This window comes from Heliangelus exortis, chromosome 8, assembly GCF_036169615.1.
Source record: "Heliangelus exortis chromosome 8, bHelExo1.hap1, whole genome shotgun sequence".
NCBI lineage: Eukaryota > Metazoa > Chordata > Aves > Apodiformes > Trochilidae > Heliangelus > Heliangelus exortis.
The window spans coordinates 24,799,299-24,818,496 of NC_092429.1; positions in this window are offsets into that span (position 1 = coordinate 24,799,299).

Below are 19,198 nucleotides of genomic sequence, written 5' to 3' on the forward strand. Positions count from 1 at the left end.
TAAATAAATAAAAAATCCCACTTATCTTCCCTGACCAATAATTCTGCATAAAAACCTTTCAAGTGTAATGAGAAATGAGGTGGAGTGAGAAATATTTTGATAGGGATAGAGTTTAAATAAACAAAAAAAAGAGCAGTGACACATTAAGAATCCTTCCTCATCTATCACAGCCTAATGACAACATTTAAATGACAGAACTAGGTGAACTCTATTGCTGTAACAAATTTTAGATGCTGGAACAGAGCTGAGATTGCAAGATTAGGTTATTTCTGAAGCAGTGTCCTGACAAGGAAACATTTTGAACTCAATTTATTTCTCACCTAGAAAAGACTTCTAAAATGATACCAATTTAATATGACTCTCTGGTGTCTACAAGGATCTGTAGCCTTTTTCTTTAGAGAAACCACACTGCCCACAAACTTGAAAGGCTTGAAAACTGAAGATGTGGACTCATTGTAACAGGGACATCCCAAAGCTCAGTGGGAGAGTGAGCAGGGAAAGGAATTTTCATCTGAAAACAGAACAGGTTCCACTTGCTCATGGGAACAGCGTGGGGCAGGTGCATGGAGGAGAGGTGATGTTGAGTATAGAGTCATCTTCTCACCTCTTAACTTCTCCCTAAACTGGTGACTGTATGTGGGTTTTGGGATGTGTCTTTTTCTATAATTTGGAACCTCATAGTGCCTCTGATCCATCCTATGTTTTATATAATGATGTTTATCAACAAAAAAATAAACTGACCTTAGACAGTTTTTCGTGCTATGTTAACTTAAGACATCTGATTTCATCCATAAACCTCCTGAGGTGCTTTATACAAGGAAAAGAAAATGATGCCTGATATTAGATTATTTAATTCAGGATTTTATGCATTATATATTTGCTAATAATGTACATATATCCATAAGTACACATACATAAATTTGCATACACAAATTAAAAATCTGCATATATAATCAAGCTCTGCAGTCTTTAAGAGAAAACCTAAACTCTGACATAATGCATTAATTATACATTATATTTATATATACATAAGTAATATCTAGTTATCTAGATAACCAGTATCTGTATATATATAACTAATTATACATGTATATCTGTATGTATATATGTGTGTGTGTGTATATATATATATTTATATATAATAACTAGTTAGGAAATGGCACAGCTGTCACATTGCAAGAGGTGGAGATATAACCAGCAACAGCAACAGCAATTCTGCCAGAAAATAAATAACCACAATTTTGTATTCTGTTTTGTTAACTGTGAGATACAATACAGACAAAGGACAAAAGCAATCTAAAATGAAATGCCAAAGCAGCATCTCCTTGGATAAAGAATGTCAATGGAGGTGAGGAGCAGTAACAAAAGCATAAGAAATATCAGAAACTTTACACAAGATTCAAGAGAGTTTTGTGATTCAGGTCACAGCTGTTAGAAGTGATTTATTTGCCCTGTGTATATGTGTGAATTCAAAGGCAGCATCATACACAGCAGGTCAGCTCTCTCAAGCTGTGTGTCCCTGTCATGGTAGATTTGCCCACTTTCATGGCTTCTTTAGGAGCCTTCTCAGTCCCTATTCTCCAGTGATCCCCTGCAGGGGCTGATTCCCATTGGAAAAGGCAATTCCCAGCCTTGAAGTCTGTACTGATGGCCTTGAGTGCTACAAGCACCACCTATGAGATCAGACTTAACTTGTTTTGCTTTCATTCACTTTCCCCCAGCTATTGCTAAAAGTGCCTGAAATTTCAGCTCTAAAATACCCCGGAGATCTCTGCTCTGAGTCTGGCAGACAGTGCCTACATCTCAGCAGAGCAGCCCTGGGCCCAGCTTACACCATTTTCCAGTGAGATGCTCTGGTGTCGAGGGCACATGCAGGTAGAAATCATTCTGTAAGGCTCCTGGGCACCCAGGAGGAGACTATGAAACCTTAGGCTTCACAAGCAGCCTTGATTTTGTCAACCCTAATTTTCTGGCAGAGTCTTTGAGCTTTTAAGAGTTTTTCATTGGTTTGGTTGGTTGGTCCTCTCTAGGTCTATAGTTGAATTGAGAGCAGGATGCTCAGCTGATGACCCTCTCTGAGCTTGTCCCTTTAGAAATTTTGGATACTGTTCCAATCCAGACTTGACATTAGGAAGCACAAATCTGACCACAAATACAATGAGTCTGAGTGCAGGTAATTCCCCATGTACATGGAATACTAAGAACCTGAGAAGAGACAAATTTGTGTAGGAAGACTGAGAAAATTAGGAACAATCTGCAATCAACATTTGTTCTCATTTTTACTTTAAACTCTGAAATTTAAGGTGGTGCAAATAATCATATTTTATTTATGATTTTTTTTTTTTTTTTGATACATGAAGGTATGATGACATGGTTTATAGTTGGAGTCTACTGAGAGAAAGGAGATTAAACTCTAAATTTTGTTACTTTTTCCTTGTCAGACAGCCAGACCTGAGAAGACAGCATGAGAGACATTTGATCAGCACTTGTGTACTGACCAAATAGCAGCAGCAGTGAAGTCAGCCACCCATGAATTAACTGCCCAGACATATCAATATCCCACAAAATAAACACCATGTTTCAATTCTCAGGTTTCATCAATACTGTAGAATGGAGAAAGGCAGAGAAGTCATAATGAAAAATGATTTGTAAACAATAGGAGGGTGCTGTGTGAAATACATTAGCATGGAAATCCAAGAAACTGATATTTAGCAAGGCATTGCAGAATATCCTGGGACTTTTAATAACACTGGAGTCATGCAAAGCAATTTAAAAAATGCTAAAGTTTCATAGCTTAAGTCAACAATGAAAAAGAAAATTCTGTTCAAAAAAAAAAGAGAAACTAATTGAAAGCTGTGCAATTATAAGAAATCTTGAGACTATCAATAGTCTTCTGTAGGACAAATATTGATTTAGTCAGGAGATAAATATTCACCCATTTCAAGAACTCTGGAGAGTTCATTCATGCTGGAAATCAGTACATCAATCATGTCTTGAGATTTTCTATCCATTTTCTCCTTTCTTCAAATACTTGCTGTAGGCACTCCTGAATTTTGAAGAAAGGAAATGTTTTTTTGTAGCAATTCAATATTTTCTAGTGTTACTCACCTTGCAAAGTTCAAAAGAGCCTCCTGGCCATCTGGAAAAATAAAGCTGCAGGGCTGTGTGTCTGTACAGTTCTATATGTAAAAAAGAAATATGTTCATATGTACACTTATGTACGTGCGCTCACGTATACATGACTTTAAGAATGGAATTGAAATAAAGCTGTAAACAAATCAGTGGAAATAAAATAGCTTTTTGGTACATGTAATAAAAGGGGCTATGAAACAACACGTGATTGCCAGAAAGCAAAACACTGAAGAAAATACTTGAAGAAGTGTTTTTGATTCAGTTTTCTATCTTCAGCTCAGATATAAAAAAAATGTTCTAAACTTTCAGCTCTAAGTCAGTGAAAATATCAGCAAGAACGCACAATGTTTTAAGCTATGTCATGATGCCCAGCACCTTTGGGCAAAGTTTGGTGTGGAACAGTGGAAATTTTTTATCATAATTGCAGCTAATTTTGATGTGAAAATACAAAAAAGCCTCACACATATCTTTTGTTCTATTTTTTGGGCTGACTGTGTAATTTACATTTTAAGTGCTCATTAAGGTGAAAAATGTCAGTACTGTGAAAGAGCAAATAAATTACCTTCAAGTCTTTTTCCTCCCTTTCTTATTATTAATCCAGAGACCACAAAAAAAAAAAAAAAAAAAAAAAAGAAAAAAAAAAAAGTATTCTCAATTAATACAGGAATGAATTTATAATATGTCAAATCACATGCTGGTCAAACACCATTACAGTTCATTTTAATTAGGCCTTTGTCACTGCCTGCAGACAAGAGTATCTGCAGTAGACTTTAAAATACTATCACTATTATTATATAGTTACTGGTGCTCAAAATCAATTATATTTTATGGAATGTTATTGCTCACAATTTTATTGCTTATACTGGAAGCTCATGAGATGGTAATCCAGATGCTTTGCAGAAGTGTCTTCAGTGTGTCCAGCTCTCTAGACTTCCACCCTGTCTTCATAAAAAATATTGTTTCCAAAAGGCCTTTCAGAGGGTTTGGGGGAGTGCCTTTATTCACTATGTCTGTTTAGAAATCCAAATTTTTGTTAAAGTTAGAAAACCTATCACAAACCAAGATGAGAAACTAAAAGTGCTTTAGGCTTAAGATTCTGAAACCTTCTGCTTGCTGAAGAATTCTACTTGGTTTTCACACAAAACAAACAAGCAAAACCTCCAAAAGGTTTTTTTATCAGCTCATACCTCATGTCCCTGATTCAAGTTTCAGGCTGAAATCTTACTAATCACAGCATCTGAACCATGAACTCTCTGTACACCTCATAAACATAATACCTTAATTTTTTTGTATAATAAAGTAAGCATTGTTTTATAATTAAGTAGATGTCAAAATTACTGTCATTAAAAGAACTTCTCCCATAATAAACTTTGTCATGCAGCCTATACTTGGAATGATAGGGTTTGTGCCAAAGAATAAACACACAAGTTGCAAGTACCAACTTGATATTCATTAATATTTTTGATATTGATATTATTTAATATTATTATTTGATATTATCAATATGATTGATATTATCTGAAGGCATTTCTTTCTGCACTGGATCCCAGAGCATTATTTGGTTTATAACTTACTGCATATGTTCTCTGCTGTCCTGGTCCTTTATGGTCAAGATTAAATTTCTTATGTAAATTCGTAGAAGTCTGAAAATTTAGTTCTGAGATATGTCAAGGAAAGAAATCACACCAAATTCAACTATTTTTTATATTATTTAATCTTACAGAGTCCCAAATATATGCAATCTCAGATAAACTCACTTATTAATGTCATATTTTGATACTACATTATAAATTTATTCAGTAAATTCATACCTGATTTACCTTGCTGAGATACTTTTATTTTTTTCCTCTCTTCTGAAACTGTGGAGTTCAGTTATTCAGAATGAACATAGATTCTTACTCAGATGACTATATTTGCTGCAAATGGTTATTTTCTTTAATAAAATGGAGTTTTATAGGAAAGTGTAGACAATTATTTTAGTGAGTTTATGGAGAGGAAACTGATCAAGAATTAATTTCAATGAACCTTAACTCTTATTTAGAATTTTTTCTTCATTTTCAAGCAATCTCTTTTTATAATTTCTAAAGGATATAATAAAAACCCTGCTTCATGCAAGAATAGGAAAGATCTATCATTACTTTTAATCACAGTGAATATTTCACAGCTAATAAAATGTGTAGAAAAGAAGTGGTCAGTAATTTCAACTTCAGGCTGGGAAACAAAGCAATTGGTTTGGGTCCTGCTCCTGACTGAGAATAGTGTTTCCTGGTGATCCTGAGGAAATTGCTTTTATAAAATATAAATGTATGATGATGTAGCAATAAAAAGTTCCCTGTGTGAGAACAAAGCAATGCACAAACATGTGACACAAAGATAATGTGTTTCTATCTCTCTCTTCAATCATCTGAAAAAATTGGTCAGTTAGTATTCATTAGGCATGGAACAAAAATGTTCTGTGTGAAACTTATACTTTTTGCCATTTCTTCCTGAAAACCTTCTCTAAAATGTCCAAAAGGATATTTCCAAAGGAAAAAAAGACTTTACTGAACATTTCTGTTATTCAATTTCTATTAAAATTAAAGGTTTAAAAAATTGTTCAGCCAGCTCTATTGCTTAATTTAATGGCAAGAGTAAGTGGAGAGAATCAACAAATTATAATAAACCATTGTGAAGCTTCTGAGTAAATGATGCTGTAAAAGCAAAGTATTATCATAATATTTGTTTTTGTCTTTTTGAGCAGTGATGAGATCTGGAGCCACATTCTGCTGTGGAGGTGTGAAGTTAACACTGACAATAACTGTTCTCATCACCTCGCTTCACATGGGAGTCTAAAGAAAAGAGGTCAGGGTCTGACTTCAGATTGAAATGCTTTTATGAGGAGGGAAAATAGAGTTGTTAATCTATCACCATTAATAATATGCTGATAGATAAGCAAGGGAATATGTGATCATTTATCTACCAACATTTGTACGATTAACATTACATGGATCTTTTAGACAAAATAGAGGAAGAGAGCAATTATCATTCATACCTGTTCTAAGACAAGTAGTATTTATATGTTATTTCAGAATTAAGGCATCCCAGGAGATAGGGATAAAGACTAATATGATTTCAGTCTGAAGGTGATCAGCTGTCAGCCTTTCTATTTTTTAGTGTAACTAAGTCTTTGCAGTCAAGTAGATCTTGGGGATCTATCTAGTGGTGATAGATCTGGTAGGTGTAATACCACATCTTGGAGTGTGTTATTGTCTTCACACCAAAGCCATATGAAGAGCTGTGGGGCTCTGAACAATCAACTGATGCAAAACCTTCAAGAAAAATACACTTGGCTGGGCTGCAGTCAGATCAGGCCACATCAGGTGGCAGAATCTCATCTATATATATCCTGTCAAATTCCAAGATATGAAAATAGCTCTTAATAGAGAAATTATTTTAATGGCTCAAAATAAGGAGGGATGGGTAACTTTTACCTCTCTCACCTCATTTTTTTTCCCCAGTGACTGCTGAGTTATCATAGGCAAAGTCTGTGATAGTGAATCCAACATTTACCAGTACAAGATCTGAGATCAATCTCTGGTCTGAGGAAGGGCAACTAGGAATAGGACCTTTGAGAAATAGAAATAACAAATCATTTCAGAAGTTTAACCCCCTTCCTGAGGTGCACAATATAGATGTCATGTACCTCATTTTCCCTTCTATTAACATCAAACATCTTTAGAGAATCCCAGTCAAAACAAAACTACAGTTAAAAAGTTATCATTTTCCTGTAGTTACTTGGCAGTCAAGTTTATTTTTTTCCTCTTCTGTTCAGTCTCTTCTTCTTTTCTATGCTGTGTATCTTCAAACAAAAATTTTTTGTCCATAAGCTAACTATTGTTATCCTCATACTGAATATTTCAGTGGCTATTTTATACATACAAAGCCACCATCATCCACCTTCCAGACCACAGGGTTACTTTCAGACCCCAGACACTCAGAAGAGCACCCAGACCTTCCTAAGAAAGAAACAGAGCTCCATGGGCAAACTGCATCATTGAGAGCAGCCCTCAAGCCATCAGTACCCAATACACTCCAGTTTGCAGACCACTATTTAACTCTGTTCTAGACAACTTGCTAAAGAGGAACACGTTGATGGATACCTAAACCAGTATGTCCAGAAGCAGCAGATCATTATATCTTTTGCAAAGCCTCTGTTTTCCTCAGAGGTTTGCCCAGACTTGTTTGTGAAGTTTGTTCTTAAGAAATAGGTATCTGCTACTCACTTAGCTATTGAAAGAAAATCATTTGTGTTTATGGATCTTCCATCTCGAAGACAGAACTCTTTCTATAGGCAAACTCCTTGATTTAGCTATGTAAGGCTGAATTCAGACACACACAGACACAGAAAAGCCCTGAACCAACAAACAAACCAATAAAACAGATTGTGTAGCTGATGTAGCCACTGGCAGGACACAGCTGGAGTTTATTATTCGTGTATTCATAAAGCAACCTTTCCCTCAGATCTTCCTATTTTGATGTACTGCGTTTGTGTTTCATAGTGTCAGCATTGATTGAAGCTGATTGACTTCAATCCTGCTGTAGGATACAAAACATACAGGAAAAAAAAAAAAAAAAAAAAAGAAGAAAATCTGCTTCTGATGAGACTGGGGCAGTGGCTGAGGATAGATGGCAAGAACAGCACCAGTCACAGTGTGATTAATAAATGATGGATTCTGGAGCAGACCAATATATTTCTGAAATCCTCCCATACTGCAGGGTGCTGGTGTAATTCACCATCCTCAAACCTGATAAGAAGCAAAGCAGAAAACATCAAGCAAACATTAAGATGTCTGTGCAAAGAAAGGTGGCTTTAAGATTTCCAAAAAGGATGTGTGTTTGAATAGATGCTTCAGTAAGAGATTTCTGGGACAATGAAAGGCTTTCAAAGGTGGGTAGCTTGTAAATTTGCTTCTTTTCCTACTCAGGGAAGGGACATGACAGGCTGGCTTTAAAAAGTCTGTTAAATCATAGTTGATACATTGCAGACATACAATCTAGAAGAAGTTATAAAAAAATGTGACTTGCTATTTTAAGACAGTAAGATTCAGATTGACACCTCCAGCTAATTCCTTGGCACGCGAAAGCACAGCCATTAGGTTAGAACAAGGGAGTGAAAGCCCTCAAACAATAGGATGTGAGGATAGTACAGGGGAAAAAACAGACCTTCAGCTGTTTACCCAAGCAATTACAGTCTTGAAAAGAAGTAGAAAGCATACAAAGACTGTTTCCTGAGAATATCCTCAAGGAGAGTGGTTTTTCTAAAGAAGAAGAGTGAAAGAAGGAGGTGACAGTAACCTGGAGATGAGGGGCTGAAGGTAGATGAAGGAGGGGAACAGCAGCTGCCTGGAGACCTGAGGCTGGGGTTTGGACCCACCATCCTGCCAGCAAGGCTGTACAAAACCATCCCCAAAGGGGAAAAAATGTTCTTGAAACACAGATTCAGTTCATATTTATCTGCACAACGTGTTGTTTCAATAAGGTTTCCTTTCTTCTGGTACTATAGCAGGTTTTGTTTGAATGTTAGGAAATTTTCTGTGCGGTATCTGGGAAGGAAAATTACTTCTGCTGGATGAGATGTGGGAGTGAAAATGAAAAGTTACCTGCTAGGGAGTTTGAAGGGGAAAGGTGTGGTCAATAATAAAAGGAAAGAAAAACAATTGCCTTGGAAAAAGTGGAAACAAAGCCAGTGCTAGTGTACAAACCTCCTTCTCTGTAATCTGGGGGTCTTAAACTAAATATAAAAAAAGCAATCCTGACAAATCCCCCCAAACTCTAAAATAAACAAACAAAAAGCCTGCCACACCATTCCTACAAAAAATCTAGCAACAATTTTAGCTCTCCCCAGCTCTGATATGGTATAACTATTATTTTTCTGAAATATCAAACCTTCCCAATTTTGAATTTAGAGAAAGAGTTTGTCATGCTAACTCTGGATCTGATATGCCATAGGGTTTTTTGTCAGGTTTGCTGGTTCTTATATTTTTTCCTTATGTTTTTTTTTTTAAATCTTCAATTCTCTCTAATTAAAAACAAAATAACGATCTGATTAGGAAAAACAGTTCCATGCATTTGCTTAGTAACAAGTCATATGAACATGAAATACATACTGTTAGTAGAAGAGAATTTCTTAAATAATAAATCTACCCTAGAAGAGACCACAGGTCAGAGCCCAAGGCAGTAACAAAAAACCTTTCCTTGTCCACTTTGGCAGCTGCTGCTGTGGCTGCACCTCTGCTTAGAAGTGGAAGACAAACCAGAGGTGTTTATCCTGTGATGTTCCTTGCATGTGAATTTTAGATGAAAACAGTAGTAGGGCAAGTTTAGCTGCATTTAGGGACAGTCAGTAGATAGAAAAACTTATATATACACACATATATATAGTATTTTTCCACAGAGTAAATGAATTAAATTTTGCATTGTACCTTTTCATAAATAAATCACAGCAAAATCCTTCTTTTCTTTTTTCTCGTTCAACCTTCCAGTCCTGTTTCATCATAATTTCCTGAACTTTCCTGAACCTTCTTAGGACATGGAAATGATGGATTTGGGTGGTGAAATACCACAATAGTCTTGTAGCTTGTGCTGAATTTTTGTCCTTAGTTCTCAGCCCCCAAGAAGTAGGGTATGTTTCCTCAGGAAGAACAGGAGATTTGAGGTCACGCAAAGGAATATTACCTGGCTCTTCTGGGATAACTATCAGTCTGGGGTCAGCTTGGGGTGGGCTCTAAAAGTCAGCTCCTCCAAGCAGTTTCTTGGTAATAGTTTATCTCAATTTGAAGGTAGATTAAAGTTCTTTGTCTCTGTAAGAGAGAGGTCAATCTTTCCAGCACTCCTCTAATGCAATTGCATCCTTATTAACGTGTCAGTGCCTGTGTTCAGTGACTGGGATTTAAAAAATCCTCCTAAAGAAAACCTTTTATCAACAGATCTATATGCACAATGCATTCATCAATGTCACACAAAGTGAATGAGACCCTTAAAAGGGACAATACTGTAGGGATTAAAGGAAGTGTTTCTACTTGGCATTACTCCATCAGCTGGTCACAGAGGTGTGATGTACTAGTAGCAAATCCTTTAGCAAGTGTAAGAGATGGACAAGAGTATTTGTCTACAAATGTGGGTAGTAGGAGGTAGGAAAGCCTGGGAATATGTTGATTAGAAAAACTACAAGTGGGTCACTTACAGAAGCTTTGCAAAATAAGACTGTAACCATGCTCTGGCATTCCACTGCTCTTTAGTTGATGTTACACAGAGGAAAAATAAGGTGTGAGGGGCCCCTAAGAGTGAACAAAAGCACAGAGGTGAAATTTCATTTATACTGTGAGTACCTCGCTGTGAAATTCAAGCAATGCAAGATCATAGTGATGGGCAACAGGAAGGCATTTTCAGAGAAAAGTGAAATTCCCTTTGGAAACGCTGGTTTACACTGTCCTGTCAACACAAACTCTATTTTTCACCATTTCTGTGCTGCAAGTCTGCTTGGGGAAGTCAAGCTAGGTCAAGGGAACATCAGCAGCTGTGTTCTAGGAAACGAGTTGGTGCTTAACATTTCTGAATAATCATCTGTGTTCCTAGGGAATATTTTGTTTCCTTTAGAGCCTACTCCAAGCTAATATCTGAACATAGCATTAAGAGGCTTGTCAGTTTTCCTATGAAGTATTAAATTGAGTCCACGTCTATGTTTTTCTATGAAGAATTCAGTTTATTGTTTTAAATTATTGCCAGTTTCTGTTCCAGCAAATTATATTTTAATATAACTTGCAATTCTGGGTTAAAATCACAAAGCAGAATTCCAAATGTGTGTATATATGTATATATATATATATACACACACACATATATATATATATAATTTTTTGGGGGGTCATCTAGAAGCAGTAAAAATAAAGTTAAAAGTGTCAATACTCTTTTTTCCAGAGTTCAGGAGCTGTTTACATTGCCCTTTGAGATGGATGTGAAGCTTCATAAACTGGTAGAATAAGCATTACTGGATAAATATAAGAAGGAGGAGTATTAAATGGAAGAAACAGGAAGCTTGTGATGTTTATGGAGCAGTGCCTGATATTTTCAATCAGATCCACAAACAGCAAGTCTTGAAATGTTATAGTTCATCCTGTGCACAGAAAAAATGGATTATAAAAAGAGACATAGAAGCTATTTTATGAAACAGACTGATAGTTTGGTAGTAAACTGTACCTGATGAACTGGATGAAAGCCAAAAGAAAAAGAGCAAAAAACAGCATACATAAATCTAATGTCATAATTTTTACAAGAAGTTCTTAAACTGTTTAAACTGTTTCTATCATTGAACAGTAACACTTAAAAAGGTACCATACATCTTGAGCTTTAATAATTAACTTTTCCTTCCTTTTTTGTGGTTCCAGGAAAAGATGATTGAAGAGGTTTTGTATGTTAGAGACAATGGTCACATCTGTGTAACAGTGTGGTAGGTTAGTGTTACAAACTTGGTTTATATTTTTATGGAAAGTCTTGAACTTCAGTGTGCTGCAGACCTTGCAGGGAGATGCTGCTGAGCTCTACATTAGGTCCATTGAGCTATCTGGGATTTACATTAATGCAGGAAGGGCAGTTATATGATTTGCTAGCAGGCACTGCATAATTGCCAAGCCATCAAACAATTTTAATACATAAAGAAACTATTGACATTTTTCAGCTCAGACACTTCTAGCTACTTTTTTTTTTTTCTCACCTGAAGGTTTTAAATACAAGATTTCCAAATACTGAAGTAGTATCCTGATCCTCATGTAGAAGTTAAGTCAAAAAGGAAAGGTAGACACATACAGAATTTAGGAATTAAGACAGGAATATTGACAGAGCTTAAGCACTGCAGAACTTTGAAGAGGGCCCAGATGCCTCATTCTGAAATAGATGGCAGAGGAGAACACAGCTCTATGAAAAGGCAAGCACCCTGAGCTGGTGGAAACTTTAATCACTGTCAAAAAACTCTTCCTGTGCCTTTTGCTTCACAGACTCTTTAAACAGAGTCTCTAATGATAAACCACAGGGGTCTGTGGTACTTCTGGAATAGCTAAAAGCAAACCACTGCTCTTGCAGAGATGAATGAAACCACAAGCCTACCAGAAGACAAAGTCTGGAGGAACATTTCCTCATTTGTGGACAATAATAGTGGAATTAACAGGAAATTTTTGAAAGACCACCAGGCTTGGATTTAATTAAGAAATCCGTGAACCACTGCAGAGCAGCGGTGAAGTGAACAGTGTGAAATATAATTGTTAATGCAAAGGTTAATGAGTTAATTAGCCACATTTAAATGTTTAATTCAAATAAATGTTCATCCATTATCTGTAATGGGAGCCATTGTGTTTCTTCTGTTTACACAGTCTAGGGTTTTCTATCCCCAGTAATCTCCACAGGTGGGAAATACAGCATATGGCAATCTGGCTTTAGTTAAAATCTGGAAGAAAAAAAGAAAGACAATGACGGTCTTGATTCTAAAACTTTTTACTTCTAGCTATAACATAACAGGCTTGAGTCAGGTTTAAGACATATCCCAGCTCAAACAATAATCATTTATCTTCGTGACTGAATTTAGCACAAATCAGACACACCTTGCAATTGTACTTTTCCTCCTTGCTCCCAGACAGCAGTAAATTTACTCCAACATAGACCAGCACAAGAGCACTACTGCCCCAGGTAGCTGAATACATGTGTAACTTTAGGCAGAAAATAAGCAAGTAATGAAAAAAAAAAAAAAAAAAAAAAAAAAAAGATTTTAGAGTTGTGGAATGAGATCACAGAAGCAGCTTTTGAGTTTGGTTTGGTTTTTTGTTGGTTTTTTTTTTTTCATGTATACCCAGTGTTCAATTGGGGCAGGGAGGGGGAAGCAAGGTAAATCTTCCTTTTTACATAAAAAGAGCCATGATCATTACTTCCTCTGCAGGCCAGACCTAAAATTAGAGTACTTTTATTTAACTGAAGAGCATTCAGTTAAATGACAGCATTGACTAACATTAATGTTAGGAACTTGCTATTTAGAAAAAATGAGTAGATCTGACTAAAGTGTTATGATTTTCTCTTAACAAAATGGGGGAACATGATATTACAGGCCTGTAATAGAAAAATGTTATGCTTTCTTCAGAGTTATTTTGTCATTTTTTGTTTCTCAGGTAAAAATCACAATAATTGGTTTGCATTTACTTCTGTTTATTTACAGAAAAAGTTGGATATTTTGTGGTTTTGGGTAGATTAAAATGTGTTCCTATGCATATAATTCACTCAGTAATGTAGTATATCTGGATTTCTATTACAAAGGGTTATATTGAAGATGGTTTTGTTATTATTTTAATTCAGTATTTTTTCATATTTTTAGATTTTTTTCATATTCATATTTCATATTTTATTCCTATACATGTAATTCACTCAGTAATTTAGTATATCTGGATTTCTATTACAAAGGGTTATATTGAGGATGGGTTTTGTTATTATTTTTCATATTTTTAGAGTGATGTAGCTACAATTTAATTACTAATTTACATTTCCATGCTCTCCTGGGGCTATTCAGATCATTCCTCAAGATAGTAAACACAGTTTCTGGGTGCCTGCTATTGAATTAAAATCACAGCAATGTAACAGCATGAACCAATATTCCACTTTGAAAATGCTTGATCAAACATTTTCAGACAGTCCTAAAAAATATGTATCCTGAAAACAAACTGAAGTTGCAGAGCTCTGACAGAGTTTGTGTCAGGCTGATTATTGCATCCACATCTTCCCCACTTCACCTTGTTCTGTAGCAACTCCCATGTGTTTTTTCTTCTTCTTCTTCCCTTTCTGGTCTCATTCTTCCACTCTTTATTTTCTTGCAACCTTCCTTTCCAGCCAAGCACTTTTTGCTGTGTAGTCAGCACCTAAAGCAGTGGAGGAACATTTATACATCTATAAGCCACAAACATCTCTGAGGTGTAACAGGGACAGGATCCTTCCAGGAACAAGGCACAAAAGCAGAACACAGCCCCAGTGCACTCCCCTGGTGCAAAACTCCCTTTTAATTCTTAATTCACATCAGGTGTCACTGATCCCTGGATAACCACAGTCCAGCTTCCCAGCACTGCCAAATGAAAGGCTGGGTCTCAATTCTAAAACATAGAATCATAGAATTGGCTGGGTTGGAAGGGACCTCAGAGATCATCAAGTCCAACCCTTGATCCACTCCCACTGCAGTTCCCAGCCCATGGCACTGAGTGCCACATCCAGTCTCTTTTTAAATATCTCCAGGGACAGAGAACCCACTACTTCCCTGGGCAGCCCATTCCAATGTCTGATCACCCTCTCTGTAAAGAAATTCTTTCTAATGTCCAACCTAAACCTCCCCTGGCACAACTTGAGACCTCTTGTGCCCTCTTGTCTTGTTGATAGTTGCCTGGGAAAAGAGACCAACCCCCACCTGGCTCCAACCTCCTTTCAGGGAGTTGTAGAGAGTGATGAGGTCTCCTCTGAGCCTCCTCTTCTCCAGGCTGAAACACCCCCAGCTCCCTCAGCCTCATCTCATAGGACTTGTGCTTGAGTCACTTCACTAGCCTAGTTTGGTCCATAATTAGGTCCTGCTACCTACATGTAGGTGTCCAGGTTTGTAGCAGACAGAACCTTCCTTGGGGCACGGCACTTTGAAGCCAAGCAGATGTTCTTGCCAAGCACAAACAGTGCTCCAATCTTGTCACCTTTAGACTTAGCCGGCCTTGTTCAGTGCTTCTGTTCCAGACTCAGCTGACCACCTCCTCCTCTGGCTGCTCCAGAGTGAGCTGGGCATGCACTCTGGAGCTCACCTTTTATTGGTTGCCCAATCCTGCTCATGCACAGTTGGGATAAGCCTGAATTGGGCACAGGAGGGCTTAGCACAAGCTCACGCCTCCCACCTCATAATTAGCCACACCTGATTGCCTCATTTCACTACACAGGTTACTCTTTGAACACCAAATCTGTGCTGCTGTTTGGAGAGAACAACACTCGATACCTTTTCAAAACCACGTTTTTTCTTGATTTGCTTGATTCAAAGGGGGATTCAAACCATACATCTGGTAGTGCTGCTCCAGCTTCTAAACAAATCTGTGTGCAGACAACAGGACTTTGAGTCCCCATCTACTATTTTTATTTCACTCTAAAGCAAGCCAGAAGCAAAGCCACTGAGGACCAGCGACAAGAAAAATAATTTGAATCTTTCATAACACTGTTGCCAAAAAGCGTCATGATGCTTCCAGGGACCCACCTGCTATTCAATCATTGGGACAATAAATGTGTATATTTTGGAGGGACACTTTCCAAGTTGAAAGGTCTCTTTCACCATTTCTCTCATCCTCCTTCCAGCATCCCAAGTCAGCAGTGATTCAATCTTGCTGAAGAGGCAGGGATTTGTTTGGGAAACATCTCTGCACTTGTCAAGTTTTCAACATAAAATGTTTTTTTATCAAAACAAAATGCAAAGCTTGGCCCCCCCACCACCCTGCTTCCCAAGTTGCAGAATGAATCAAGAACTTTGCTAGACCTTTATCTTCTGCATATTTGGTTAAATTCAGTTAAGCCTAAACTAGATTAAAAATCATTTGAGGATTCAGACGTACTACCATATAATTTTTATTTCCTTAGTAGCTGGAAAAATTATCTATGACATACCCAGCTCTTCTGTTATAAGCAAGTTGACACCTATTAATTGATGATACCAGATATCTGACATGAATCCTGAATTAGATGCTTTGAATGAATAATGTTAATGCAAAGACTGTTCAATCTAAACAAGACTGTTAAAGTGCCATTGTCCAAGGATTAACGTGCTAGCACTGAATTAGGCATCTATTACTCAATATATGGATTTCAGAGCACTATATTAACTGAGGGAAGTCTGTGTATTAATGGAAACTTCCTTGAAATATATGTCCTTTTAAAGTACAATGCATGTTTTATTTGAGTAGATTGCTAAAATACCTGAAAGCTGACTGGAAAGTGACTAAATATTAAGGATTCGTTTCCTTGGCAGTATATGAAAAAAAAGATTGCTTTCTTCTTACAGGTAACTTGCCAGCAGAAATTTAAACTAAATGCAGACTTCCAGTTTACAGGTTATAGTTATGGAAGATGCTGTAAAGCACAAGGGTGGAAGAGTGAGGATATCTCAGAAATAAAAATAACAAAATAAAAATTAGTAATATTTGCAGCGCTTGATTGCATACAAAATGTGGAATTAAAATCATAATTTTTAGCTTGATTTTCTAAGAAATATATTTGCTTGTCTCAGTTCCCTAAAACTCTTAACCTTACTGGCTAATTTCACTAAAATTCGGCAAAAGGGGAAACACCTTGAAGATATTTAAAATTAATAAAAAGTTTTAAAAATATATACATTTATTGAAGAAAGCTTCTGTTAATATTTCTTACTGACAGAAACACTGCTTTATGGTCCCAGTTCATGAGAGGCATCATGTGATATGCACAGTACCAGGGAAAGCCATGAATTTTGTTGACTGTGGGGCTCAGGAACCATCTGTGTTTACATCTTTAGGAACGCGAAGGAAACAGAACTGTGTGTATATTAAAATGATGGCATAAGACTTTTTCTAAAATAAGATCTTGGCCGTTGTACATCCACTTTTGTGAAGCTTTGTGCTGCATTAGAAAAGGAAAAAAAGGAGCTGTGGATCCCAATGATGAGCATTGCTGATACTTCGTGGGGTTGTAGATGGGAGAATTGTTCGGGGGGGGTGTCAGAGTTTAACAATGGCCCAGCAATTAAACCAAATAACAGATGCTCTCTGTTAATCTCCCTCCCCTCCTTGATAAAGAAAGGAGAGAGAATAAGGGAGAGAGACTTATGGGTTGGAAACTAAATTACACAGCTTTAATGAAACAGTAATGATAAATAGGAGAAAAAAAAATTACTAAATATATACAAATATACAGGAAAATTGATACCACATTCCTCCCACATCTCCCCCAATAACTCTCACGTCACCACGGAGGCTGCAGGGCAGCCCTGGGAAAGCCCAGGCTGGAATCCTGGGGTCAGCAGCAGTTGGGATCTAGAGGCAGGAACACAGGGATCCAGGCTGGCATGGATCAGGACCACAGGCAGAGGAATGGATGGAATCTTCCCAGGATGCCAAAGCAAACAGGGACAGGAGAAGAAGGGGAAGCAGGAAGGGGTTTGATCCTTGTGATCCCTCAAATTTATACTGAGTATAATGTGTATGGGATGGAATACTCTGGTCAATTCTGGCATCTATCTTGTCTGTTCCTCCCCAAAGGAGGGCTGAAGGTGGGACCTTTTTACTCCTTTTCTCCTTCCAGAGGGTAAAATGTTCCTCAGAGCTGAGCAGTGGCCTTGGCTCTGCACACCAGTCTCTGGCTGTAACTGTAAACATCAAGTGTGATCAGTCCCAGAAGCAGACACTGACTGAGAAACTTGCTGTTAATTTCAGCAATTGCAGCTACTTACAAGAGACTTAGCTGAAAGCAAAAGTACAAGACAGAAAATCCCCTTTATCCTGGCCCAAACCAGGACAGAGTGGAAAGGTTCTGTTGTGATTTTAGCGTGAACCCTGAGCTGCTGCCAACATTGCATGGGGTGGCAGGAGCAACACTGCCAGCCCTAAGTAAGCTTTCCATGCCTGGGCAGTGCTGGCAGTTGATTAAATCTTTTAATCTGTTCCTACCCAGATAGTTGAGAGATGAAGTGGTAGCAATAATTGCATGAAATAGTAACTTGTCTGCAAAACGTCACAAGTCAAGTTTTGCCAGGGACACTTTTGTAGCACCCACAATCTATTCCTGCCAATTTTTGTTGTTCCCTGTGACAGTTAAATTTGCAATCTGATTAATTACCTCCTTCCAGCACCTGGAGTATATTTTATGTTACTAGTCCCAGAAAAGAAAAACAGGTCATTAGAGAAATACTGTGAAGTAGCTCAAAAACTTTAAAAAGTTGTTAATGTGGTAAGAAAGTAACATGAATAAATATGACAGAGCAAGGGCCCTCTAAAAATATCCCCTTCAAGTTGAAGGTTTCTTTTTTTTTTCTGCATTTTTTCTGCTCAGTGGAGCAGGGCAGCCAGGTCTTTGCTAAATGCACAAAGGAGCATGAGGAGCATGTTAAATGTTAATCTGGTCTAAATTATTAAGCAGGTCTTAAAAGTGAAACTTCATGTTCACCTGCAGGTTACTGGTCATAAAGCAGAGTAAAATCAGTTTAAACAGCTTGCTTTAATTGTGACTCACAAACATTATTCTTTGTGCCAAGTTGATAATTGAGATAGTTATTTTCCAGCATGTGCAACAGCAGCTGTGGGCTATAATGCTGACGAGTCATCTTTGCATTACTTCTTATTTTTCAGTAATTAACTAATTTTATCCCTCACACCTGTCTCATATAAAGCCTGATGGAATCACAATAGCTTAAAAAATTATATATATATATCCCCTCTGTCACTCCTATACTTGTCTGAAAGGAATATTTGAAAAGTCTTTCAAGAAGTCATGTTTTAACCTTTTGTTAAAAAGAAAGTTTGTATAAGCCAACAGCCACCCTTATATGACTTCTGCTTAATAAAACTTGCATATAGACTTCAGTCAGGAATTCTCTTTGACATGACAAGGTTTTTTAATGTGAATTGTCAGCGAAGTGGTACAATTTGAAATGTAGAGAAGCATTTGGAACGGATATAAATTGCTTGTCATCTTGTTTTGATACTAAGCTTGAATCCGTGTATACACTAAGATTCAGCTCTACAGCTTTAGCAAGAAAGTCTTCAGAGCAGATGGGAAGACATTTACCTGTCTTGCTTCAAACTGGTAATATGAGAAATACTCAGTCTTTAGTCTTGTGAGAAGAAACTTTTCTAGCTATTTAAAAAGCAATGGCTCTTCCAAACTTGTAGCTCACTGTTGCTGCTTTTGTTGTACCTACCTTTGATTTGAAGTGTTTATACTAAAGCAGTTTTTGGCTTTCTTCAGGATGTGTTCAGAATTAATTTCAGATTAATTTTAGAAGTGTTTTGGTTTC